General features: G+C 35.6%; 1 protein-coding gene across 6 annotated transcripts in view; it reads right to left on the bottom strand.

The window, feature by feature from the left end:
• Positions 1 to 27651, bottom strand: part of NOL4 (nucleolar protein 4) — a 395653-nt gene that overhangs the window by 364414 nt on the left and 3588 nt on the right. The window lies entirely within an intron of this gene.

Raw genomic sequence — 27651 nt, 5'->3', positions numbered from 1 at the left:
GCAAGTGAAGCAACTGACAAAGGATTAATTTCCAAAATTTACAAGCAGCTCATGCAGCTCAGTAACAAAAAAACAAACCCAATCCAAAAATGGGCAGAAGACCTAAATAGACATTTCTGCAAAGAACATATACAGACTGTCAATAAACACATGAAAGAATGCTCAACATCATTAATCATTAGGGAAATGCAAATCAAAACTACAATGAGATATCATCTCACACCAGTCAGAATGGCCATCATCAAAAAATCTAGAAACAATAAATGCTGGAGAGGGTGTGGAGAAAAGGGAACCCTCCTGCACTGCTGGTGGGAATGTGCATTGGTACAGTCACTATGGAGAACCCCAACTATGGGAGTTCTTTAAAAAACTAAAAATAGAACTACGATACGACCCAGCAATCCCACTACTGGGCATATACCCTGAGGAAACCATAATTCAAGAAGAGTCATGTACCAAAATGTTCATTGCAGCTCTATTTACAATAGCCCGGAGATGGAAACAACCTAAGTGTCCAACCTAAGTGGATAAAGAAGATGTGGCACATACATACAATGGAATATTTAAGCCATAAAAAGAAACGAAATTGAGCTATTTGTAATGAGGTGGATAGACCTAGAGTCTGTCATACAGAGTTTAGTAAGTCAGAAAGAGAAAGACAAATACCATATGCTAACACATATATATGGAATTTAAGAAAAAAAAAGTCATGAAGAACCTAGGGGTAAGACAGGAATAAAGACACTGACCTACTGGAGAACGGACTTGAGGATATGGGGAGGGGGAAGGGTGAGCTGTAACAAAGCGAGAGAGAGGCATGGACATATATACACTACCAAACGTAAGGTAGATAGCTAGTGGGAAGCAGCCACATAGCACAGGGATATCAGCTCGGTGCTTTGTGACCACCTGGAGGGGTGGGATAGGGAGGGTGGGAGGGAGGGAGACGCAAGAGGGAAGAGATATGGGAACATATGTATATGTATAACTGATTCACTTTGTTAAAAAGCAGAAACTAAGACACCATTGTAAAGCAATTATACCCCAATAAAGATGTTAAAAATAAATAAATAAATAAATAAATAAATAAGTTGTGTCTAATCTACTGTTTAACTTCTCTACTGACACTGAGAGAATGCCACCTGAAGATCGTCACAGCCAATGAACACCAAAAACTGTCAGTAAACCATCAGCAACTAAAAGAGTGATTCTCTCTCCCAGCCCTTAGAAGGAATCCAGCCTGCTAACACCTTTATTTTGGACTTCTAGCCTCTAGAGCTGTGAGAAAATATATTTCTGTTGTTTTAAACCACCCAGTTTTTGTTACTTTTTTATGGTAGCCCTAGAAAACTAGTACAAATTTTGGTATTTTTTCATTTTTAGAAGTATCTGGTTCTTTTGAAAATCTTCCTTTCTGTTTTTGGATGAATATCTCATTTCTTTCTTACATTTTGAGTCTATATTTTGAAAGGCATATAAAACATATTCCCCATATATGTCGTACATAATAATTCTAATATCAATTCTAGGAGGTGTGTTTCTTCTCTTTGCAATTTCTGCTGACTCTTGGTGATGAGTGCTTGTTTTACAATTTGTAATTTTGGCAAATTCAAGTACAGTTGAGCTGTATCTATTGGAATCCTAAGAGGTGTGTGATTAAAGTAGATCGTTCTAAAGAGAGTATGCATCAGCTTCTGCCAGTCACCCTCAGGTGCTGCCAACTCCGATTCACTTATGTTAATTTCTTACCTTGGGATTTCCAAGAGCACACTGCTGTTATATATTTGAACCCCAGATCAACATACATGGGGAGGTCTATGGTTATAAATTCTCCTAAGAAGTTTTCTTTCCTTCCAGAGCCAAATCTGAGTAAAGATGTTTCCTTGTTATATCCTAGTCTACGATTCACTAAGAATGAAATTCTTTGATGGTTTCAGCTTTACTAGGAATCTTAATTCCAATTTTCTACCATATAAGGTCCCAGGCCCATATCTCCTGGCCCACAGACAGCTGTTAAAGTGTCAACTTTAACATAATTAATACTTTAAGTAGATGAATCTGGTTAAAATAGGATGGTAGCTTCAAATGAAAAGAAGAGCAAGAGTGACCTAAAAAGGACTCGAAACCTGTTCAGCTTTACCTCTGCATGCACACAAAAAATGAGCTCCTTAAGGGAAATAAATCTAGACTTATTTATCTCTGTATCCACAGCATTAAATGTAGTTTTTACTACATTCTCAACCAGACCAAACCATAAACACCATAAAACATTTTATATAACACCAGAAGATGAATCCTTCAAAATTCTATAAATTTATAATTCTAGTTATCATGCACAAGCGTATAAATAAGTGGTATGGGTTAATTATGGGTTTGAATATTCTGGAAGTTTCTTTATTATAGCATTGGTAGAGAAAAAAATATAAGTAATATCAGTTAATTCTAGGAGATGAGAAAAAGTCTTCCTACAATCAAAAACTACCAAAGTTTTATTTAATTGTGCATATTAAAATATTGTTTCACATGAAGCAGGTGCAGTTTGGAGAGGGAGGGGGTGGATTCCTGTAAATATACAGTAAAAATGGTGGCTGGTGTCCACTGACACTTCCCGGCCTACTACCATAACTGGATACCAACAATAACAGCAGCAGCCTCTGAAACTGAGAGAAAAAAGGGTTTACATTTACCATTCCTTTTATAATTTCTACTTTTTTTCTTCACTTTTCATCCTAGTAACTGTTAAGGTGTTTTTCAGCCCCTGGCACCATCGACTGACTATCATTGCAGCAGTAAGCAAATAAATAAGAGTTGACGGGGTTGAAAAGAGTTGAAAAGATAAGGGTTGAAAAGTTACTGTGTTACTTTCTAAACAGCTCTTTAGAAATTTCATTCTGAGTCATGGCTTTCACCATTTTATAAACTGGACCACCAGTCACATTGATTTAACAGCACATCACTGGCTTTCCTTTCATAACCAATAGATCTTTAGAAACAAACCCACGAAATATGTGCCCATAAAGGGATGTGGTTGTCCCATTTCTAGCATCAATCCATGATATGGTTCTTACCACACCATGGTAAATAATAAAGTAAAAATTAAGTGAGTTTTTCCTTAGGTTAAACTTATTCCATTTAAAGAGCTGTCCTTCATTCTCAAATTGTCCTTCCTAGTTTCTGTTGTTGTGGTTTGTTGTTGTTAGGTTAAAGTGTTTTTATTTCACAAAATGTTGTTATAATAGGTGACACAGTTTTTGTTTTGTCTTGTCTTAATGTTCTTATATCCTTATATGGCAAAACAAAAATTTCGCAAATTTGTTTTAGTCTCATGTTTAAAAAATGTTTAATTTACTAATCCAGGAAATGAAAAAGTCTCCAGGAACCTCTCTACAAAAGCAATATATTGATATATTGCACACAAAGGACCCTAATCCATTCAGGTCAGACACTGAAGCCATGCCACAGTGGTACTTAAAGTCAGCTGCTAATAGGGGAGAGCTGATCAGTTGAAAGGAATAGAAAATGTTTTCGGAATAAGTAAATTGGCTAATTCAATGAAAATATTCAATGTAATATTTCTATATGGCAAGAGGAATTCCCTAAGGAAAGGAGTTGGTTGTTTTTTTTCTTTTTTCTTTTTGTTTTTTTCCAGAATGGTCTTACGGTCCTAGCCAAAAGAACAGTGCCTTATGATTAGAAAACATTTCAAAACTGAAGATCAGCTTCTGATCAAAAACAAATACTCATTTTTGTCTTGAAAAAATTAACTTTCATAACATTTTTCTTTTAACTTTCAACCTATTTATAGGGTTGCTGCTTTTCTGTTATAAGATAAAGATTAAGAGAAATACAGACACAGAAGAAAAATATAGACAGACGCATAGACACACAAACACATACCACACACACACACAAATAGAGAGAGAGAAGAAAATGATATTCTATTGTCTTTCTGCATTTTCATTTCCAAATACACAATTTTTACTTAGCAATTTTACTTCTATGACATGTACTATGCATCAGGCATTTCTCTAGTGTTTTAAAAATATTAACTCATTTAATATTCATTAAAAAAAAGACCCATGAGGTAAGTACTATCTTCGGTTTATATATGAACAAAGTGAGGCACAGAGATATTAGGTAATTTGCCAAAAGTCACACAGCCAATATGTGATAGAAGTGAAAATCAAACCCAGGCAGTTATCTGTCTTTAGAGCTCATGTTCTTAACCACTACCACTGCTGCCACCATGAATTAATAGTAGGCACTGTATATCTCAAGAATCGGGAAACCAAAACAACCACATCTAAGGATTGTACAGAGTTAGTAATATAAAGTATAATAAATAAATCCCAATTGTTTGATACTTTTCCTCAGCAACCTTTCTCCATTAGAAATAAAATATTATGTCTCTTACAGTTCCTTTCACAGCTCTGTTAGCCCACCCAAGTGAATATTGGGCCACATCCAATAAATTTCCTAGTTCAAAAAGTTTTGTCTGGGGTTCTCAGTTCAATAATAGTCTCTTGGAATTTTTCAAAATTCTTTTAATGTCTGAATTACATTTTAAAAAATACTTGTAAATTTTCTATTTAAATCTATTATATATATATAATAGAGATATTATAATCAGGCATATATATATATATGTATCATAAATGCAAATTTTATATTTGGTGCCATGAAAATACCAACATTCTACAGTGATGTTCTAGTCAAGAAATAAACTACCTCTCCTCTTATCTAGATCCACGTTTAATCCATATGGAAAATTTGCTCATTACCTAGATTTGTAAATATATATTTTTCTTATCAATAAATGTATTTGCTTATTTTATTTTTTTAGAGCATTAAAAAAGTTAAAGTAAACATGTTATTGAATTCTATTTGCCCTGACTCTAGTAACCAATCAGACTTATGACTGACAAAGTTGATTTCAACTTATATTGACCTAAAAAAAGGTCAAGGGCTTCCCTGGTGGCCCAGTGGTTGAGAGTCCGCCTGCCGATGCAGGGGACGCAGGTTCGTGCCCTGGTCTGGGAGGATCCCGTGTGCCATGGAGCGGCTGGGCCCATGAGCCATGGCTACTGAGCCTGCGCATCTGGAGCCTGTGCTCCGCAACAGGAGAGGCCACGGCGGTGAGAGGCCCGCATACCACAAAAAAAAGGTCAAAATCCCACTTTTGCTACAGTCACATTCTTTTATTAAATATTTATCAAGCACTTACTGTGAGTTAGATACCACACAGAGTTCTAGGGATACTGAGATTAATGTAAGTATTGCTGCTGCGCAGAGATAAATTTTGGCATGTCCATTTAGTCCATCAGACTGAAATCATTAGTTAACAAATTACAGGTCTACAAAAATTAACTGTAAACTAGATTATTCACTTCAGTATCTTCGTCCTAGAATTAAAATCGAATCCTTCCTTTCATTGCCTATAAATATTAACATATTTCTTTCTATAGCTTCCATTTTATGAAGATAGTTACTGGCTGGGTGTTAACGTTGATTTTTCTAATTTTGACTATACAGACAAGCACTACTAGGAAACTTTTCAAAGGCAGTGAAGTCCAACCTTCTAGGCAATAGATATTAACACTGGAGGTGAATAAACTCAGTAAATATCCATGACTTTCACAAAATAAAAATTGAGAAAATATTACAATCATACCTCTCTATGGTCTTATTTGCCTTTGTGATGGTTACCTTCAAACGAAAACTACAAACTGGATAACAGCTCAAAGACAAAGTAGCACTTCCTTTATGATGTTATTGGTATAAGTTATTTTTGCTATTACACTAAAAAATGGATAGGACAAGAAACTATATCATGCACACACAGCCAGCAGGAAAGTAAAATGGTACAGATGTTCTGGGAACCAAGTTTGGCAGTTTTGCAAACCAAAGATGCACTTACTCTGCAACACATCGGTTGCACTCTTAGGCATTTATCCCAGAGAAATTAAAACTTACGTTCACACAAAACCTATACACTAATATTCATAGCAGCTTTACATGTAACATCTCCAAACTGAAATCAGAGCAGATATCCTTCAACAGATTAATGATTAAAAATCCATAAGGTAGAGTAAGTACTACGCAGCAACAAAGAGATACAAACTATTGATACACACAAGAATATGTATAAGTCTCCAGGGAATTATACTGAGTGGAAAAAAAAAAAGCCAACCTCCAAAGGTATGCTGTATGTATGGTTTCATCTTGAAATTGTAAATTTTAGAAATTTAGTATAGATTGTTGATTGGAAAGTTACAGTTAGGGGTCATGGGGTGGGTAAAGGGGACAGGAGAGAGATGAGTATGATTATAAAAGGGTAGACTGAGGTATCCTTGTGTTGTTGGAACTATTCAGTATCTTGAGCATGGTAGTGGATACAAAAACCCAGACACATAACGAAATTATGTGGAATTTAACACACACACACAAACACACACACACACGTGAGTACAAGTAAAAGTGGGGAAATCTAAATAAGACCGGTGGACTATATCAATATAATTATACTGGCCTGATATTACACTATAGTTTTGCAAAATGTTAACCATTAGTGAGAAGTGAGTACAGATGAATCTACAGTGATCTCAATGAAAATTTCAATTAAAAAAAGAGGGGACTTTATAGGGAGGAACCAAGATGGTGGAGTAGAAGGACGTGCTCTCACTCCCTCTTGTGAGAACACCAGAATCACCACTAGAGGCTGGACAATCACTGACAGATAGACACTGGAATTCACCAAAAAAGATAGCCCACATCCAAAGACAAAGGAGAAACCACAAATAAAACAGTAGGAGGGGTGCAATCACAGTAAAATCAAATCCCATAACTGCTGGGTGGGTGACTCACAGACTGGAGAACACTTATACCACAGAAGTCCACCCACTGGAGTGAAGGTTCTGAGCCCCACATCAGGATTCCCAACCTGGGGGTTAGGGGGAAGACAGTAGAAGCAAGGAGAACTAAAATCCTGCAGCCTGTGGAACAAAAACCACATTCACAGAAAGATAGACAAGATGAAAAGGCAGAGGGCTATGTACCAGCTGAAGGAACAAGATAAAACCCCAGAAAAACAATTAAATGAAACGGAGATAGGCAACTTCCCAGAAAACAATTCAGAATAATGATACTGAAGATGATCCAGGACCTCGGAAAAACAATGGAGGCAAAGATCGAGAAGATGCAAGAAATGTTTAACAAAGACCTAGAAGAATTGAAGAACAAACAAACAGAAATGAACAATACAATAACTGAAATGAAAACTACACTAGAAGTAATCAAGAGCAGAATAACTGACACAGAAGAACAGATAAGTGACCTGGAAGACAGAATGGTGGAATTCACTGCTGCAGAACAGAATAAAGAAAAAAGAATGAAAAGAAATGAAGACAACCTAAGAGACCTCTGGGACAACATTAAGCACAACATTTGAATTATAAGGGTCCCAGAAGGAGAAGAGAGGCAGAAAGGACCCGAGAAAATATTTGAAGAGATTATAGTCGAAAACTTCCCTAATATGGGAAAGGAAATAGCCACCCAAGAACAGGAAGTGCAGCAAGTCCCATTTAGGATAAACCCAAGGAGAAACACGCCGAGACACATAGTAATCAAATTGGCAAAAATGAAAGACAAAGAAAAATTATTGAAATCAGCAAGGGAAAACGACAAATAACGTACAAGGGAACTCCCATAAGGTTAACAGGTGATTTCTCAGCAGAAAGTCTACAAGCCAGAAGGGAGTGGCATGATATACTTAAAGTGATGAAAGAGAAGAACCTACAACCAAGATTACTTTACCCAGCAAGGATCTCATTCAGATTCGATGGAGAAATCAAAAGCTTTACAGACAACCAAAAGCTAAGAGAATTCAGCGCCACCAAACCAGCTCTACAACAAATGCTAAAGGAATTCTCTACATGGGAAACAAAAGAGAAGAAAAGGACCTACAAAAACAAACCCAAAACAATTAAGAAAATGGCCATAGGAACATACATATCGATAATTACCTTAAACGTAAATGGATTAAATGCTCCAACCAAAAGACACAGGTTCGCTGAATGGATACAAAAACAAGACCCATATATATGCTGTCTACAAGAGACCCACTTCAGACCTAGGGACACATACAGACTGAAAGTGAGGGGATGGAAAAAGAAAATCCATGCAGATGGAAATCAAAAGAAAGCTGGAGGAGAAATTCTTATAGCAAATAAAATAGACTTTAAAATAAAGAATGTTACAAGAGACAAGGAAGGACACTAAATAATGATCAAGGGATTGATCCAGGCAAAAGATATAATAATTATTAATACATATGCACCCAACATAGGAGCACCTCAACACATAAGGCAACTGCTAACAGCTATAAAAGAGAAAATCGACAGTAACACAATAGTGGGGGACTTTAACACCTCACTTACACCAATGTACAGATCATCCAAAATGAAAATTAATAAGGAAACACAAGGTTTAAATGACACAACAGACCATATAGATTTAATCGATATTTATAGGACATTCCATCCAAAGACAGCAGATTACACTTTCTTCTCAAGTGCTCAAGAACATTCTTTCAGGATAGATCACATCTTGGGTCACAAATCAAGCCTCAGTAAATTTAAGAAAACTGAAAACATATCAAGCATCTTATCTGACCAAAAAGCTATGAGATTAGAAATGAATTCCAGGGAAGAAAACGTAAAAAATACAAACACATAGAGGGGAAACAATACGTTACTACATAACCAAGAGATCACTGAACAAATCAAAGAGGAAATCACAAGATACCTAGAGACAAATGACAATGAAAACACAATGACCCAAAACCTATGGGATGCAGCAAAAGCAGTTCTAAGAGGGAAGTTTATAGCTCTACAAGCCTACCTCAAGAACAAGGAAAATCTCAAATAAACAATCTAACATTACACCTAAAGGAACTAGAGAAAGAAGAACAAACAAAACCCAAAGTTAGCAGAAGGAAAGAAGTCATAAAGATCAGAGCAGAAATAAATGAAATAGAAACAAAGAAAACAATAGCAAAGATCAATAAAACTAAAAGCTGGTTCTTTGAGAAGTTAAACAAAACTGATAAACCATTAGCCAGACTCATCAAGAAAAAGACGGAGAGGACTCAACTCAATAAAATTAGAAACGAAAAAGGAGAAGTTACAACTGACACCACAGAAATACAAAGCATGCTAAGAGACTACTACAAGCAGCTCTATGTCAATGAAATGGACAACCTGGAAGAAATGGACAAATTCTTAGAAAGTTATAACCTTCCAAGACTGAACCTGGAAGAAATAGAAAATATGAACAGATCACAAGTAATGAAATTGAAACTGATTTAAAATCTTCCAACAAACAAAAGTCCAGGACCAGATGGCTTCACAGGTGAATTCTATCAAACATTTAGAGAAGAGATAACACCCATCCTTCTCAAACTCTTCCAAAAAATTGCGGAGAAAGGAACACTCCCAAACTCATTCTATGATGCCACCATCACCCTGATACCAAAACCAGACAAAGATACTACAAGAAAAGAAAATTACAGACCAATATCACTAATGAATACAGATGCAAAAATCCTCAACAAAATACTAGCAAACAGAAGCCAACAACACATTAAAAGGATGATACACCATGATCAAGTGGGATTTATCCCAGGGATGCAAAGGTTTCTTCAATATAGGCAAATCAATCAATGTGATACACCATATTAACAAATTGAAGAAGAAAAACCATATGATCATCTCAATAGATGCACAAAAAGCTTTTGACAAAATTCAACACCCATTTATGATAAAAACTCTCCAGAAAGTGGGCATAGAAGGAGCCTACCTCAACATAATAAAGGTCATATATGACAAACCCATAGCAAACATCATTCTCAATGGTGAAAAACTGAAAGCATTTCCTCTAAGATCAGGAACAAGACAAGGATGTCGGCTCTCACAACTATTATTCAACATATATAGTTTTGGAAGTTCCAGCCATGGCAATCAGAGAAAAAAAAAATAAAAGGAATACAAATTGGAAAAGAAGAAGTAAAACTGTCACTGTTTGCAGATGACATGATACTATACATAGAGAATCCTAAAAATGCCACCAGAAAACTACTAGAGGTAATCAATGAATTTGGTAAAGTTGCAGGATACAAAATTAATGCACAGAAATCTCTTGCATTCCTATACACTAATGATGAAAAATCTGAAAGAGAAATTAAGGAAACACTCCCTTTTACCATTGCAACAAAAAGAATAAAATACCTAGGAAAAAACCTACCTAGGGAGACAAAAGACCTATATGCAGAAAACTATAAGACACTGATGAAAGAAATTAAAGATGATACCAACAGATGGAGAGATATACCATGTTCTTGGATTGGAAGAATCAATATTGTGAAAATGACTATACTACCCAAAGCAATCTACAGATTCAATGCAATCCCTATCAAACTACTACTGACATTTTTTACGGAACTAGAACAAAAAATCTTAAAATTTGTATGCAGACACAAAAGACCCCGAATAGCCAAAGCACTCTTGAGGGGAAAAAAGGGAACTGGAGAAATCAGACTCCCTGACTTCAGACTATATTACAAAGCTACAGTAATCAAGACAATATGGTACTGGCACAAAAACCGAAACACAGATCAAGGGAACAAGATAGAAAGCCCAGAGATAAACCCACGCACCTATGGTCAACTAATGTACGACAAAGGAGGCAAGGATAAACAATGGAGAAAAGACAGTCTCTTCAATAAGTGGTGCTGGGAAAACTGGACAGCTACATGTAAAAGAATGAAATTAGAACATTCCCTAACACCATGCACAAAAATAAACTCAAAATGGATTCGAGACCTAAATGTAAGACAGGATACTATAAAACTCTTACAGGAAATCATAGGAAGAACACTCTTTAACATAAATCACAGCAAGTTCTTTTATGATCCACCTCCTAGAGTAATGGAAATAAAACCAAAAATAAACAAATGGGACCTAATGAAACTTAAAAGCTTTTGCACAGCAAAGCAAACCATAAACAAGACGAAAAGACAACCCTCAGAATGGGAGAAAATATTTGCAAATGAATCAACACACAAAGGATTAATCTCCAAAATATATAAACAGCTCCTGCAGCTCAATATTAAAGAAATGAACAACCATATCCGAAAATGGGCAGAAGACGTAAATAGACATTTCTCCAAAGAAGACATACAGATGGGCGAGAAGCACATGAAAAGCTGCTCAGCATCACTAATTATTAGAGAAATGCAATTCAAAACTACAATGTGGTATCACCTCACACCAGTTAGAATGGGCATCATCAGAAAATCTTCAAGCAACAAATGCTGGAGAGGGTGTTGAGAAAAGAGAACCCTCTTGCCTGTTGGTGGGAATGTAAATTGATACAGCCACTATGGAGAACAGTATGGAGGTTCCTTAAAAAAACTAAAAACAGGGCTTCACTGGTGGCACAGTGGTTGAGAGTCCACCTGCCAATGCAGGGGACACAGGTTCGTGCCCCGGTCTGGGAAGATCCCACATGCCGTGGAGCAGCTGGGCCCGTGAGCCATGGCCGCTGAGCCTGTGCGTTCGGAGCCTGTGCTCTGCAACGGGAGAGGCCACAACAGTGAGAGGCCTGCATACCACAAAAAAACAAAACAAAACAAAAAACAACAACCTAAAAACAGAGCTACCATACAACCCAGCAATCCCACTACTGGGCATATATGCAGAGAAAACCATAATTCAAAAAGGTACATGCACCCCAATGTTCATTGCAGCACTATTTTCAGTAGCCAGGTTATGGTAGCAACCTAAATGCCCATCGACAGACGAATGGATAAAGAAGATGTGGTACATATATACAATGGAATATTACTCAGCCATAAAAAAAAACGAAATTGGGTCATTTGTTGAGACGTCGATGGATCTGGAGACTGTCATACAGAGTGAAGTAAGTCAGAAAGAGAAAAACAGATATCGTATATTAACCCATGTATGTGGAACCTAGAATAATGGTACAGATGAACCGATTTGCAGGGCAGAAATTGAGACACAGATGTAGAGAACAAACGTATGGACACCAAGGTTGGAAAGCTGAAGGGGAGTGGGGATGGTGGTGTGATGAATTGGGTGATTGGGATTGACATGTATACACTGATGTGAATAAAACTGATGACCTGCTGCATAAAAAAATAAATAAAATAAAATTCAAAAATTAAAAAAAAATACAGGACAAATAAAAAAGAGGGATTAGGGAGCTGGAGGAGTCTCAGTATCCTTTCTCTGTCTCTGTGTCTCTCTCTTTCACACACACACACACACACACACACACACACACACAGTTTTCTGCCTGGAAAGCAGCATGTCTACCAGAACTAGAGCTGCTCCAGCAAATGAGGATGAAAGGTATATTACAAATGGCAAATAGGAAAATAAGAGCCTTGATTCTTATGACATCAGGACTTTGCCACGTCATCCCTTGACTATCTACCTTTAGACCTTTTTTTGAATGAGAGAAAAAAATCTTCTGCTTGTTTGAAAAATGAACACAGTGTGACAAGTGCTAATAAGGCAGCATAGACAATATATTCCTCTCCTCATTACATCCTGCCTCATCTGACTCTACTCTGTACAGTTCTGACTCAATAAAAATGCTATTTGTTGAGAACTAAAATGTCTCTCAACAAAACCTACATCTGTGTATACATAATACACAAATATAACACCCTATTGCTCCACAATCTCATACATGATCTCGTTCTCAGGATCTCTACAACAAGAGGAGAATCTATATCTCTTGCGAGTGAGTTCTAGACTTTATCAAAAATAATCTCAGCCAGTGATTAGTTCTTGTGGTCTGCAATGAGCGTTTTTAATCCACTGGTCCGTACAGCAATCTTTATAATAAAATTCTTTATAATACTTGTCTTATATAATTACTTTGCATTTCAGTTTTCTGTGGTTCCCTAATGCTTCGATTTTTATAATTTTGAATATATGTACTATATTTCAAAGTAATCATTTGGTTTATATGAGGAGACTTTTAAAATGTATTGTGGTCAAACTCTCTCCTGGATAATAGGTAAGACAAAGAACAGATGAAGGAAAAAATCAGTCCCTACCCTTCCCTTGGCCATTTGTGTTCTATTCTAGAGCCATGAGCTTCTCCTCAAGCATCTTATTTTCCTGAATTTTTTCACATAATTAATAAACTCTAAGACACCTTTATATTCTCCCTAGGCATAGGTGATACTTCAGCATTGTATTTATTGAGAAAAGGAGGAGATGACGATGACAAAAAGGGGAAAAATTAATATTTAAATTCTTGGTTGTCTGAAACTGACAGATGAATCATATGTATTGACTCATTTAATCATCACAATAACCATGTGAAATAGCTATCATTTACTCTCCTTACTTAACATATGTTAGAACTTTTGAAGTGTTAACTGATTTCTTCCATTTGACTTTCTATGTGTATCTTGTTCCTTTCCCCAAATTGGGTTGTTAGGGCTATCCATAGTGACTCCCCTGGGGAAAGGTTGTGATGATGACACGCATTATTTAAAAACGTTCAAGTCTCGGATTTTCAGTTTCAAAAGTTTACTTGGACTTGCAAGAGCCTGAGCTTTGGAGCTTTAGAAACCTAAAGCCTGGAGACCCATCACATAATATGTATGTCATAAGAAACAGACCTGAATAAATGCTGAAAAAGTAATAAACAATTTCACACTTCCTATGAGATAACAATTCTCTCAGTGGGTGAAGACAGACACAGAGGAAAATGTAAGCTGCATATTCATGAGTTCCTGAGAAGTTCCCTGCTGTCTATGCCTCCCTAAAGTCTAAGCCTAAGAGTTTTGAGAAGCTAAACCCAGATAGCTTTGGGAATTCCTGAAACGCCAAATATAATAGGTGGGTGGCTTGTTTTTAAATCTTTTTCTGCATCTGACATAGTTTGTGAGCAACAGAACAGAGACAGCCAAATGTGATGCATATTAGTGTGAGACAGTCTCACAAGTTCCCGAGAGCAGGTGAACTCATCCCATGATATCAAATAAGACACTCATGCAGCTCAATATTAAAAAAACAAACAACCCCATCAAAAAATGGGCAGAAGACGTAAATAGACATTTCTCCAAAGAAGACATACAGATGCCAAGAGGCACATGAAAAGCTTCTCAACATCACTAATTATTAGAGAAATGCACATCAAAACTACAATGACGTATCACTTCACACCGTTTAGAATGGGCATCATCAGAAAAATCTACAAACAACAAATGCTAGAGAGGGTGTGGAGAAAAGGGAACCCTCTTGCACTGTTGGTGGGAATGTAAACTGATTCAGCCACTATGGAGAACAGTATGGAGTTTCCTTAAAAACTAAAAATAGAACTACCATATGACCCAGCAATCCCATTACTGGGCATATAACCTGAGAAACCATAATTCAAAAAGCATCATGTACCACAGTGTTCATTGCAGCACTATTTACAATAGCCAGGTCATGGAAGCAACCTAAATGCCCATTGATAGACAAATGGATAAAGAAGATGTGGTACATATATACAATGGAATATTACTCAGCCATAAAAAGGGACGAAATTGGGTCATTGGTAGAGACATGCATGGACCTAGAGACTGTCATACAGAGTGAAGCAAGTCAGAAAGAGAAAAACAAATATCGTATACTAACGCATATATGTGGAATCTAGAAAAATGGTACAGATGAACCAGTTTGCAAGGCAGATATAGAGGCACAGATGTAGAGAACAAACATATGGACACAAGGGGGGAAAGCAGGGTGGGGGGTGGGGGTGGGATGAATTGGGAGATTGGGATTGACATGTATACACTAACATGTATAAAATAGATAACTAACAAGAACCTGCTGTATAAAAAAATAAATAAAATAAAATTCAAAAAATAAGACAACAAAATACCTAAGAAAGTCCCGTATTTGCAAATTCCCTATATTCAGAAGCAAAGTGAACCACATTACCAATCTACATGACAGGAGTAAATTGAATGGGGAAATGTACATCTCAGCAGATACCGTTACCATCATCAGATAAACAAGGCCCAGCTACCTCTCACTCTAAGGCTGTGAAACTACATGAATCATCCTCAATCCTCAGAACCCCAGGCAAAGGGGTATTTTAGACTTACTGAGATTATCAGGAATTAACTAAAATTAAGTTTCTGCTTTCATAGGGTTTCATTTGCTCTTTTTTATCTAGTTACTTAGGTGGAAGCTTAGAGTATTATTTTGAGACATTTCATCTTTTGTAATATAAGCATTTACCACCATAAATTTTCCTCAAAGCCTTGCTTTAGGTTCATCCTGTAAATTTTGATATGCTATACTACCATTTTCATTCTGTTCAAACTATTGTCTAATTTCCTTTGGGATTTCCTCTTTTGCCTATAGATTACTTAAAAGTATGTTGTCTAATCTTTAAATATTTGGGGAATTACCAGATAATTTTCTCTTATTGATTTGTAATTTAAATCTTTGGGTTAGAGAATATCCTTTGTATATTATATATATTTATATGTATCACATCTACATAGATTTTAAAACCCCATAAGACAATGCTATAATTCTTGCTTTCAAGAGTCCTATATATTTTAAAGACTACAGAAGATGAAAAATAGCCTATTTATAATTTCTGTTGCTCTTCCTTTTAATCAAATCAAATAAAAATGGGCAAATTAATTAAATAAATTTTTCAAAAGATAGTTATGGTATAGATACTTGATTAGGTATTTGTAAAGCCATAAAAATAATTATCAAGACTACTGGGAAAATTTTAATAATAATTAAATGAAAAAAGCACAATTCAAAGTTATATTAAACTATTACTATAACCCTATAAAGTATGCTAAGTACCATATTTTAGAAAGCAATTTAATCAGAAGAGAGCAACCAGAACATCAAGGGAACTGGAAATAAGACAGAATGATTGCCTAGAAGGAAGATTTCTAAATGAGTCAGATAACAGACCTCATTTTGTTGCCTCCCTAGTACCCATTTTCCCCTTCCCATCTCAACAGCTCTCCAACGTTCTTTTGGAGATCTCCTCAGTGTATATAAGTTGATTAGATATAGAGGCTCTGAACTCCACCCAAACTGACAAGAGATAATAGTATAAAAACTAAAATTACTTCACTTATACTGAGAAATACAACTTAAATATTCCCAACATTGGCAACAGTTTGACCAGTGCATTCTCTCTTTAGTCATGTGGGAACCCAAATAATCAAAAGGTAGCTTGTTAAATATGGGTTTAAAGAGGGCATAATAATTTCACATGACTACGTTAGGTCATTTGGCTCATCTGGATGGAAACATTTTCTTCCATAATAGGGATATACCTTCAGGAAGCACTAAGTTCTTCGTTATCATGACAGTATATTATTTTATCAGCACTGCCAGTATGTGTATCCTTAACTCATATGTCCATGGCTGACCAAACACCACTTATTATAACTTTCTATATTGGTGCATAATGGTCTTGTTATCCTTTGTGAAGTTGTCCACTTAACATAGAAAAAGTTAAGTGAAGGACAGGAATAAAGACGCAGACATAGAGAATGGACTTAAGGACTTGGGGTGGGGAGGGGGAAGCTGGGGCAAAGTGATAGTAGCATTGACATATATACACTACCAAACGTAAAATAGATAGCTAGTGGGAAGCAGCAGCATAGCACAGGGAGATCACCTCGGTGCTTTGCGATGACCTAGAGGGGTGGGAGTGAGAGGGTGGGAGGGAGACGCAAGAGGGAGAAGATATGGGGATATATGTATGCATACGGCTGATTCACTTTGTTGTACAACAGAAACTAACACAGTATTGTGAAGCAAAATTAAAAAATAAAATAGATAACTAAAAAAACAAAGTTAAAGTTGGAAGGCAGAGAAGATGATATATACACACTTCAATATCAAATTTTCATTTAATACATGCTAATATATAATTATTTGTTAAATTTATGATAAGACAAAGATCTCTTCTTTACGTATGGGTCTACTGATTGACATTCCAAGTGTATAAGCTCCCCAATAATGCATTGTCTATGACTTCTAGTTTCAGTTACTTTAAAGTAGAATGAGAAGTTAGTTATTACTTGTAAAGTAATCAAGGCTGTGCAGAAACCTAAGTTTTCTTCTTTTTTTCTCTATTTTTCCTAATTGTTTTTTAGCAATTAACATTTATTTTGAGCCTTTCTAAAGCACTGAATTTAAGTTCATGCACTCAATTCATCAGTTTATGAAATATTTAAATCACAATTATGATAATAATTGAAATTCACTAAAAAGGATGTGGGAAAAACATAACCAGTAATATGCACACAACTCAATTTTATGTGCACAAGGTATAAGTAACTACAGGGTAGACTACTGTGAATGAATCTGTCCACACCCTGGGAAGAGAGAGTTTTGGTTAATTCACTAGTTAGTGAAGTTCTGTTAAGATATCTTTTATTATATTTTCAAGCAAAATGCCATCTAGCCTTGATTTGAAAATCGCATCTAGTTAGGTCAATTGGTTAGAGCATGGTGTTATTATGACGAAGCTAGACATTAGATCCTCATATATGTCACTTAGCTTTGCCCCATGTTCCTGGATTAAACCCCTAAAGCCCTCTAGCCATCTGGCAACTGCAGTCATGTTCACCTATAAGTATCCTCTCTGTACCCCCTCACACTGGCATCCAACCAAAAGAAAAAGAATAATTTCAGAAATATTGGCCAACCTTATTTCAATGACTACTATCTTTATATATAAGACCCAAATATTCAAATAATATTTTCTGAAAACATATTTTAACTTTTAAAAAAGAAGGAAAATAACTACTAATAACAAAAACACCCACTCTCTGCCTGTAAGACAAGTTATTCTTTCTTATTAGCAAAATGAATTTTCCAACTTCCTGAACTTATATTCTGAATCTCCTTCTCAACCTTGCAGTTTTCTAACAGCTATGTAACTGTGAGAGTAACTAGCACAGATGAATACTTGATTAAAATTAGGAAGAGTGGAACATAAGAGACTATTGAATGAACCTCAGATAGAGAAAAAAGAAAAAAAATCAAAATAAAGATTTTCTCTTCTCAACAGAGAGGGGAAAATAATTTCCAGTTCCAGCTAATATCTTAACAGAAGAAGATATACCTATTAATATTATTTTCTATATTATATTCCCCAAATACTAGGCAGGTCTTCTTTATAAGGTATAATATTATAACAAAATAATAATTTAAAAATAAAATTATAGAATAGTTATTTCTAATAAATGATAATGGATGCTATATTTTGTTATTTTTCTCTATATATTCAGGAATACTTAAACATACATTAATATAATTATATGAATAATAATGTCTTTTGATATGTGCACTCCTCTATCTCTATCCTCCCATGAAAAACCTAAAACTGTAAGCCACCTCATATTCTATTTAGGAGACAGAATGGAATATAATGGAATATATGATGGAAGATAATGAAATAAAAAGTTTTTAAGTAAAAACGTTGAGAAAAATCAAAATAATATACATGTGTATATATATATACATATGCATATATGTTATTAGGAATATATATATTCCTAATGTGATCAATCATTAAATATTTCAAATGATCTGTTAGAAATTATATATTTCACTAAATTATGGACCATCTCATCAAAAACTATTAAAATGGCAACACATTAGGCAAGAATATCATTTAAATTATTCCCAGTTGTATCTTAAACCACAAATAATATTAGTCAAATATGCTTTTTAAAAAGTTGTTTTAACTGAGCAAATGCTTTTTGGAAAATTTAGACCAAAAAATTATGTATTAGTTTTCTTTTGCTATATAACTGCAAATTGGTGGTTTAAAACTTCACAAACTTATTATCTCACAGTTTCTGTGTGTCCAAAATCCAGCACATTTTAACTGGGTCTTCTGCTCAGGTTCTCTTAAAGCTGAAATCAAGTGTCAGACAGCTGCATTCTTACTTGGAAGCCCAATTAGGGAAAGACCCACTTCCAAGCTTCCTTTGATTGTTGCCAGAATCCGTTTCTTGTGGTTGTAGGACTTAGGTCCCCATTGTTTCGCTAGCTGTTGGCAAAGCATGCTCTCAGCTCCTAGAGGTTGCTCTCAGCTCTTAACCACATGGCCCCCTCCATCTCAGCAATAGAGAACCTCCCTTACATTGAATCCATCTCAGACTTTGAAACTCTCTACTTCTGCTATAAGCCAGGGGAAAAAACTCTGCTTTTAAAACGTTAATGTGATTAAGTCAGACCCACCTGAAAGAGCCCCCCTTCTTCAAGCTAACTGTGCCATATAACATAACATAATCATGGGAGTGATAGCTCATCATATCCACAGGTTCCACCCACACTCAAAGGGAAGGGAATTAAACAAGTGTGAGGGTTATTGGGGAATTATCTTAGAATCCTGCCTACCACAGTATACAAAAATTGAAGAATCATAGGGAAGACGCTTAGTGGCAGAGACTGGCATGTGGATTTAAAATCACAGAAATCTGAGCAAGAAACAACTTGGAGTAAGATTTAGAATACTGCCTTAAAGTATAAAACTCCATATTCTAAGCAATATTTGAAACAGTAACTTTACTTTGAAAAGGCCTGTGCTTAAATAAGTATTCTGTATCGATCTCCCCTGGGTTTTTAGAAGGATTTCTCTGGGAAATCTTTGTAGTTGTGGATGTAGTAACAACTAAGAGGTCAAAAATTACTTCTCCTCAACTCCAAAAACAAAACAGTTTATTATAAGATGATTTGATCCGTATTCCTTTTAAATGCCTTTAAATCTATTTTTTCTTATATTTCACAAATCCTATTTTTAACATTTTATTGGAATTAACAAATTTGAAATTTTGTACAGCATGATTCAATTACACAACAATATCAAGCTATTGTATTATATTGAGTTACTGCTTGATAATTTGATTTCAATAACTGTATAACATTTATTTATAACTATAATATTTCAAACAATATATTGAACCAAAGAAACTAACTTTTATTCATCTGATTTATATTCTGCAGCATAAACCAAGGAGAGACCTCAAGTCCCTACCTATAAGACCTAAATCATAACATCCCTGCTCAAACACTTGGTAGCTGCCATTCCCTATAGAATGAAGGTCAAACTTTTTAACATGGCAGTAGAGGTTTCCCATGATTTTGTCCCAGCCTACTTTTCCAACTTCAACTTTCACTGTACCCTCACTTCAGCTATTCTTGATTGTGTACCATCTCCGCAACTTGCCTTTGATGAAATAAACTCTCACCTCAACCAAACCAACAGCAAAAGTGTATAACTGTTTTATGGGTGTCATGGATTTGAATGGCTAAGAAATTATTTTAATATTGTGTTGATTAAGTACAGAGGCACCCCACCCTGTAAGAGAGGAGGTGATATTTTAGCTGAAGTGTAAGGTCTTAACCAAAGTGATTTACTGTGAAGCAACACTGTACTAGGAATTAGAGTAATTGTCTCCAAATTGGCATGTGCACACCCCAGGGAACGCAAGAGATGACCTACTGAGATGAAGAAAAAATATATGTTTATATCTATTTAATATCAGCCTTATATATATTTTTGAACATGTGTTATCTGTTAACTATTGATACAGAACTATATGTAATTTATAAAAATACACATACTGGGGGAATATTTAATTTTTTTAATTATTGGAATGCATTATTTTAAAAGTTTGGAGACCAAAGCAAGGACTTTGGAATCCCACTGAAATAGTTTCTTATCCCAGTTCTAACACTTAGAAGCTGTGTGACTTTAGAAAGTTATCTTAACTGAAACCACAATTTTCTCAAGTATGTAATGAAAAGTGTTCATACTGTAGGACTATTGTGAATATTAAAGGGGACTTTTTTTAAAGGTATTAGCCCAATCTTTAACCAATATATATTAAGAACTTGATAAATGTAAAGCATTATTATAACATTATTATTAATCATTACATTCAATACTTGCTATTGCCTAAAGAAAAAACATGCTTGTTAAAGAACTCTAGATGACAAGCAAAGTCACTAGTTTCTCAGCCTTAAAAAGAGCCCATCCTTGTGCCCTGTTGGTGGGACTATAAGATGGTATAACTGTTAAGGAAAACAGTATGGAAGTTCCTGAAAAAATTAAAAATAGAACTACTATGTGATCCAGCAATCCCACTTGTGGGTATACATCCAAAATAATTGAAAGCAGGGTCTTGAAGGGACATCCTTCACACACCCATTTTCATAGCAGTACTATTTTCAACAGCCAAAGGTGGAAGCAACCCAATGTCCATTGACAGATGAATAAACAAAATGTGGTAAATACATACAATAGCATGTTATTCAGCCTTTAAAAGGAAGGAAATCCTGTCACACACTTTAACATGGATGAATATTGAGGACATTATGCTAAGTGAGATAATCAATCACAAAAAGACAAACATTGAGTAGTTCCACTTATATGAGGTATCAAAAGTAATCAGATTCACGGAAACAGAAAGTAGAGTGGTGGTTACCAGGGGCTGGAGGGAAGGGCAAAAGGGAAATTGTTGTTTATTGGGTCTAGAGTTTCAGTTTTACAAGATGAAAAAGTTCTGGAGATCTGTTGCACAACAATGTACATATACTATTGCACCATACACTTATACATGTAAAAATGGAAAATATATATTATGTGTTTTTTACCACAATTAAAAAAAATAATTATAATTTTTTTTAAAAAGAGTTCCCAGTATGGCTATAAAACTAGTTGTGTGGTGGTAAATAAGAAGTTCCCATCTGTGGTAGTGGGCTGGGAGGTGATTTTCATTTATTCCATTAATACTGAGCACTAGTGAGGTATTACTCATTGCGCACTCCCTTCCTTCAAAACAGGTTTTGGAAAAATTACCAAATTATCAAGCAATAGACATACTGCATGGTATGGTGTGGTGAGAATATGGTCGGTCAATTCAAGAGATATTAAGTTGGTAGAATCAACAATACACTGTCAAGTACTGACTATAAGGAGGGAAGAAAAGGGAGAAATCAAGCGTATCAGACAGATTTTTCACTTGGATAGGTAAGCAAATTGTGTTGCCATCCATGGAAAAAAATTTTTTTAAGAATTTTCTTTTTTGAAAGAGGTCAGCTTGGAGGACCTAGGATGGGGGAATGGAGAGAAAAGAAATTCATTTTTGAATTTGTTTAATTTTAGGTGCTTTGGAATATCTTGATGGAAACATCTAGTAGAAAACCCAAAACACAGATCTGAACCCCAGAAGATGTGCAGTAAGTCCCCAGAACAGAGACACAACTGAAGCCATGGACATGAGTATCATTACTCAGGAGAAAGAAAGAGTGAGAAAAGGAATTCAAGACATACCTTAGTGAAATTATTTAATTTCAAGGATGCCTGAGTAAACAATCCATAAAATCTGGAAAACAGGTTTGCCTTAGATTTTAACAGAGCTAACACACTATCTATAATGTCTGGTGGAAAGAGTGAAATGAAGAAATGACACCTAGCTAAGGTTGCTCTTTAGGTACAAAGACAAAGGACAAATATTTTCAATTGCATATAAACCTTAAAGAATAGAACAGAGGAACTCTTCTATAGGAAAAAAAAAAAAGATGATCAGGAATCACAATCAACTGATGAATTAAAGAATTTAGAAGTAAAGAAAACCAGGTAAAAGAATGGATGATAAGCATTTAAGTACAGCAAAGGAAAATATCAATAATTGTAAGAAGCAAATTACGTACTATAACATAAATATAGAAAACCTTGAGAGTAAAAGCAATTAGATAATATAACTGATATAATAAAATCAGATATATAACAATTATAATATAATCAATGTAATCGATTATACACAGGGAGGTAGTAATAAGGAGGTGAGAAGTGAAAATATATTTGTCTCTTACCTACCATTGGAGAAAGTCAATTATATGGTATAAAACTGAAGTCTGTAGTTAAAAAATAAATGTAATTCACTCTCAATGTTTTTCTTAATCTTTTCTATTAATTTTAGGAATAAATACCTCTGTGAAGAAGCCTTTATTAGCAATTTTTTGAATTTTGTGTATTTCTTTTTCTTTTGTTGTATTTTGGTAATATTATATTTTATTCTTCTTACTTAAATTAGCATATAATTATCATACTAGTTTCAGAAAATTACTTTTCCTGGTCCATATACAGTATCACTATCAATCAATATGTCTCATCTTCTTTTGGCATATATGTTTAGAGGGACATCTATAATCATGTTCAAAATTAGCTAATGGTGGTTATACCTGGGCAGGAGATTAGCATGAATTTTTAGCATTTTTTTCCTTTTCCCTTAGATTTTTGAAATAATGAGAATGTATCACTTTTAAAAAGACAAAGTCATTTTTATTTTCTAAAAATGGAGTAGGCAGAATAAATATGTGAAAAACACATTAATACATATATATATGTATCTTGTATTTTAACTCTGTTACAGTGTGATTTTTACTTCAGAACACAAATTATAATTACATCATGGTGTTCTTGCTTTGTTAATACTTAGAACATCTTCTGTTTTTATAGTATTTACTATGTGCCAGGCATATGCTATATATGCTCTATGTTTAGGAAGTATGAATTATGATTATTAATTCCTATCCCAAACTAATTAGGCAAGTAATATTATGTAAATTTACAAAGAAGAAACTGTGTCTTTAGTTAAGAAACTTCCCCTAATTAACAGGTTCAATAAATGTCAAATCCAGGATTTAAATCTTGCTCTAAAATCTATACCCTGCCCACTATAACATGTTTCCTGCCATCCATGCCATCCATGTTATCTTGTTATCCCAGGACTATGAAAATAAACGTAACCTAAAACACATTAGATTCACTTTAATTTTCCCAGTTAGATATAAAAAGTCTTGGCAAGTACAACAGCTATTAGTGAAAGGTCTTTATGATCTTGACATGGAGATGGAAACTTTGGAAGTTCTGTTGCCACATCCCTGAATTTCCTTCCTCATCTTTCCTTTATCCTACGCAAAAAGTCTAGAGTTAAAATCTTGACAAGCAGAATCTCCGCTGGCTCAGGAGGTTTCTAGAGAAAATATATATGAGTGCCGAGTCTTGCCCCTCACCTCCACTATAGTTACTAGCAAGACAAGGAAGAACCAATGGAAAAGTCAAGGGCTGGTGTCTTCGGAAGTAAGTGTGGGATAGTCCTCATATACTAAGAGGGTCTGATTTCCTCCTAAAATTCAGGGGAGGGCTTCCCTGGTGGCGCAGTGCTTGAGAGTCCGCCTGCCGATGCAGGGGACACGGGTTCGTGCCCCAGTCCGGGAAGATCCCACATGCCGCGGAGCGGCTGGGCCCGTGAGCCATGGCCGCTGAGCCTGCGCGTCCAGAGCCTGTGCTCCGCAACGGGAGAGGCCACAACAGTGAGATGCCCGCGTACCAAAAAAAAAAAAAAAAAATTCAGGGGGGTTATCTCTACAAGCCCTTTGCCCCTTAATCCTCACGGCCAACTGGCCTCTAGTAAAGGTACCCACATTCCCTGAGAGACTTAAGGAGGCTCTGTGCTAGGGACTTGTCATGGATGACTTATCCCTCCCAACAAACCACAAGGAACCACTTAAGTCAGCTTATAAACCACAATGCTGAGAATCATACTTGGGATCTCTTTAACCCTCCCCCCACCAGAGACCTATGGTAGAGAGTGTCCCAAAATACTTAAATGAAGAAAACAAATGCATTTGTCATCAATAGCAATTCCCACTAGTATGGAAGTATTAAGAGATAAGCAAAAAATTGCTCATATCTCAGTGACTACTATTATGATTTGTCTCTGTGTCAGAGTTACAAAGTATCATCATGTATAGCTGGCATGTCCCTCAGCTTTGTTTTCTATAATTTCTATAGCAAATTCCAGATCAAGGCCCAATACATATGATGTGTGCCTCAGGCATGGGGTTAGGCCAAGTGGAAATGTATACAGACTCCTTACGTACTATTGCCTTCACTCTGACGTGGTATAAAAATTAACAAAAAACCATAGAGAACTAAAAAAACAGTAACTGGTTATGAACCCGTCCATGAATATTCATTCTAATCACTGTACAATAATCAATTAGTAGTATACACAGCAAGAAAATATGAAATTTGAGGCTACAAATTGCAGAACTGAATAAATCATCATTTTGAAATGACATAACTAGAGGTAATGCATTTTCTTTTCTGGATGAAAGATTCATTTATGTTTCCTAGTGGAATAAATAAAGGGGAAAAAGACACATGAATGGTAAAAAAAAAATTAAGCCAAAGTGTCTGTTCCTACAAATACAGGTCAAGAAAAGCATTGCTCACATTATTTGATTTTACAGTTTGGATATTCATTACCTTGTTTTCTTAAGACTGAAAAAAAAAAAAAAAGAAATGTGAGTTTACTGAATTTCCTAATGTTTTATACAATGCAGTCGACTTTTTAAAAAATACACGTTAGCGGCTTCCCTGGTGGCGCAGTGGTTGGGAGTCCGCCTGCTGATGCAGGGGACACGGGTTCGTGCCCCGGTCCGGGAAGATCCCACATGCCGCGGAGCGGCTGGGCCCATGAGCCATGGCCGCTGAGCCTGTGCTCCGGAGCCTGTGCTCCGCAACGGGAGAGGCCACAGCAGTGCGAGGCCCGCGTACCGCAAAAAACAACAAAAAAAAAAAACGACGTTAACACATTAACAATATTACTAACGAAAAGTTGTAATGAAATTTCTGGTTCTTTTCTAAGTTTACCTTTCCTAATATCAAGTGGTAGAATGTGCTCTGGTGTTTTACATTTTAAATGTGATGTTTCAACTAATGTTGCCAGAAACAAAATGTCAATGAGGATGCAAAGCTTCTAAAAACAAACTAAACTAGAACTATCAAAGACATAAAATAGAGTAACCATAGTAATGCTAATTTTAAACGGTCACTGATTAAACATTTTTTTCCTAATCAATGTCAGGCATTTGCTATATCTTTTTCAGAACTGTTTTTAAGTTATTCATAATTTCATACTTCTAAATTATTTCTCACACCTTTAATGAAGGAACATAAAAATAATAGTGGTAGCGTGGAAAAGAACTTAGATGCAATGCTCAGCAAACCTTACATATGTGTGTGTGTACGCGCGCACGTGCACACACACATTCCCACTCCAGACCTAAAATGGCTGAGTTGCAGGATATTGTTGCTTGGTGACCAAACAGTATCTCCTCAGCCACACAGTAATCTAAACAGTGACAGATATGTCTCCTCAGTTTTAGGCATGGCCAGGACAAATATTAAAGGGCATGTTTATCTTCTCCAATCTTCCACATTTTTAAGTCAGTTGTCACTTGCTTGATTTTATCATCAGTTATATCTAGGCTTCAGGGGGGAAAGTATTTGCAAACCTACATACGTTATTTTGGAAAAACAAGAGGCAGAACCAAGCTTCTTTCAGACTGAAAGATAGTCCTGTTTCAGTTAAGTCTGTGTGGTGTCTGCTCTCTTCTAGTCCGACCTCCCAGTTGCTATCAGTCTCCCTTTCTTTCATTAAACACAAGAAGTTAATTAGCCCCAGCCTGTCCTCTCCCCTTCTCTCTTTCCCTTTTTGCAGTAGTAATGATGTCTAATTACCGGCAACAGTGGGTTACTGAAACACCAGGCGCAAATCTCTCTCAATGAGAGCAAAGCCAGCCATGAACCTTCAAGCCTCAAAAAGCTAGCATGCTTCTTAGTCTACTTGAAAATACCATTCAAATACAGTACTTTCTTTCAACCGATATATGCCTTTAAATGAAAAGACAAAGATATTCTTTGTCTTTCTGGTGACTGCACTCCTGTTATCATAAAGAAAAAACATATTTTTAAGGAAAAATATTTTGAGATGTGGGGAAACACATGATAAAAGGGGATCTTTATTTTTTAACTCATTGAAATGATGATTGGCTGCCTCTCAGAGAAGGAGGAGCCTATAATTCTATGTCAGGAGCAGCATAAAAATTTCATAAACAGCTATAGGAGAGTTCATGAATTAAAAACATCTGCAACATTTCCAAACGGGTCTGAATGAAGATCAGAGCTCTTAAATACTACACGGGAAACCATTATCCAAGAACATCACCTGAAGGGTTACATTTTCTCCCCTAACTATATGGAATCCTTACTGAAAAGAGACACACGTGTTACTTTATTATTAACCCTGGAGTTGTTACTCTATATTAGATGTCTTAGCAGCAGTTCTTTAACAACTCTGCATTAATTTTTCAATGAAAATATGGTATCTGAGCATGTGAATGCTGGTTTGAATTACTGGCATCCATGTTTATCTTAGCGCCTCTAGAACCATTACAGAATTTACGTTAGAATTTTGAATCAATGTTTTAAAAAGGCACACCTGTTTATACATACAGTGGATGTAACAAAATCCATGCAAGTATAGACTCACTGGTGCAATACACAAGTGAAGCTATCTGACACGTAAACAGAGGTGCCTAAGCATAACATAAAAAAATGAAAAGCAAACTCCCAAGCTAGCAATTTAGAAAGACACAGAATTATTAAATAATATTCAGGTAAATATATCTTAAATGATTATTA

Source organism: Globicephala melas, chromosome 13 (genome assembly GCF_963455315.2).
Source record: "Globicephala melas chromosome 13, mGloMel1.2, whole genome shotgun sequence".
In the NCBI taxonomy this organism is placed as follows: Eukaryota; Metazoa; Chordata; class Mammalia; order Artiodactyla; family Delphinidae; genus Globicephala; species Globicephala melas.
The sequence above is the reverse complement of the archived record's forward strand: the minus strand, read 5'-3'. Positions and strand labels throughout refer to the sequence as shown.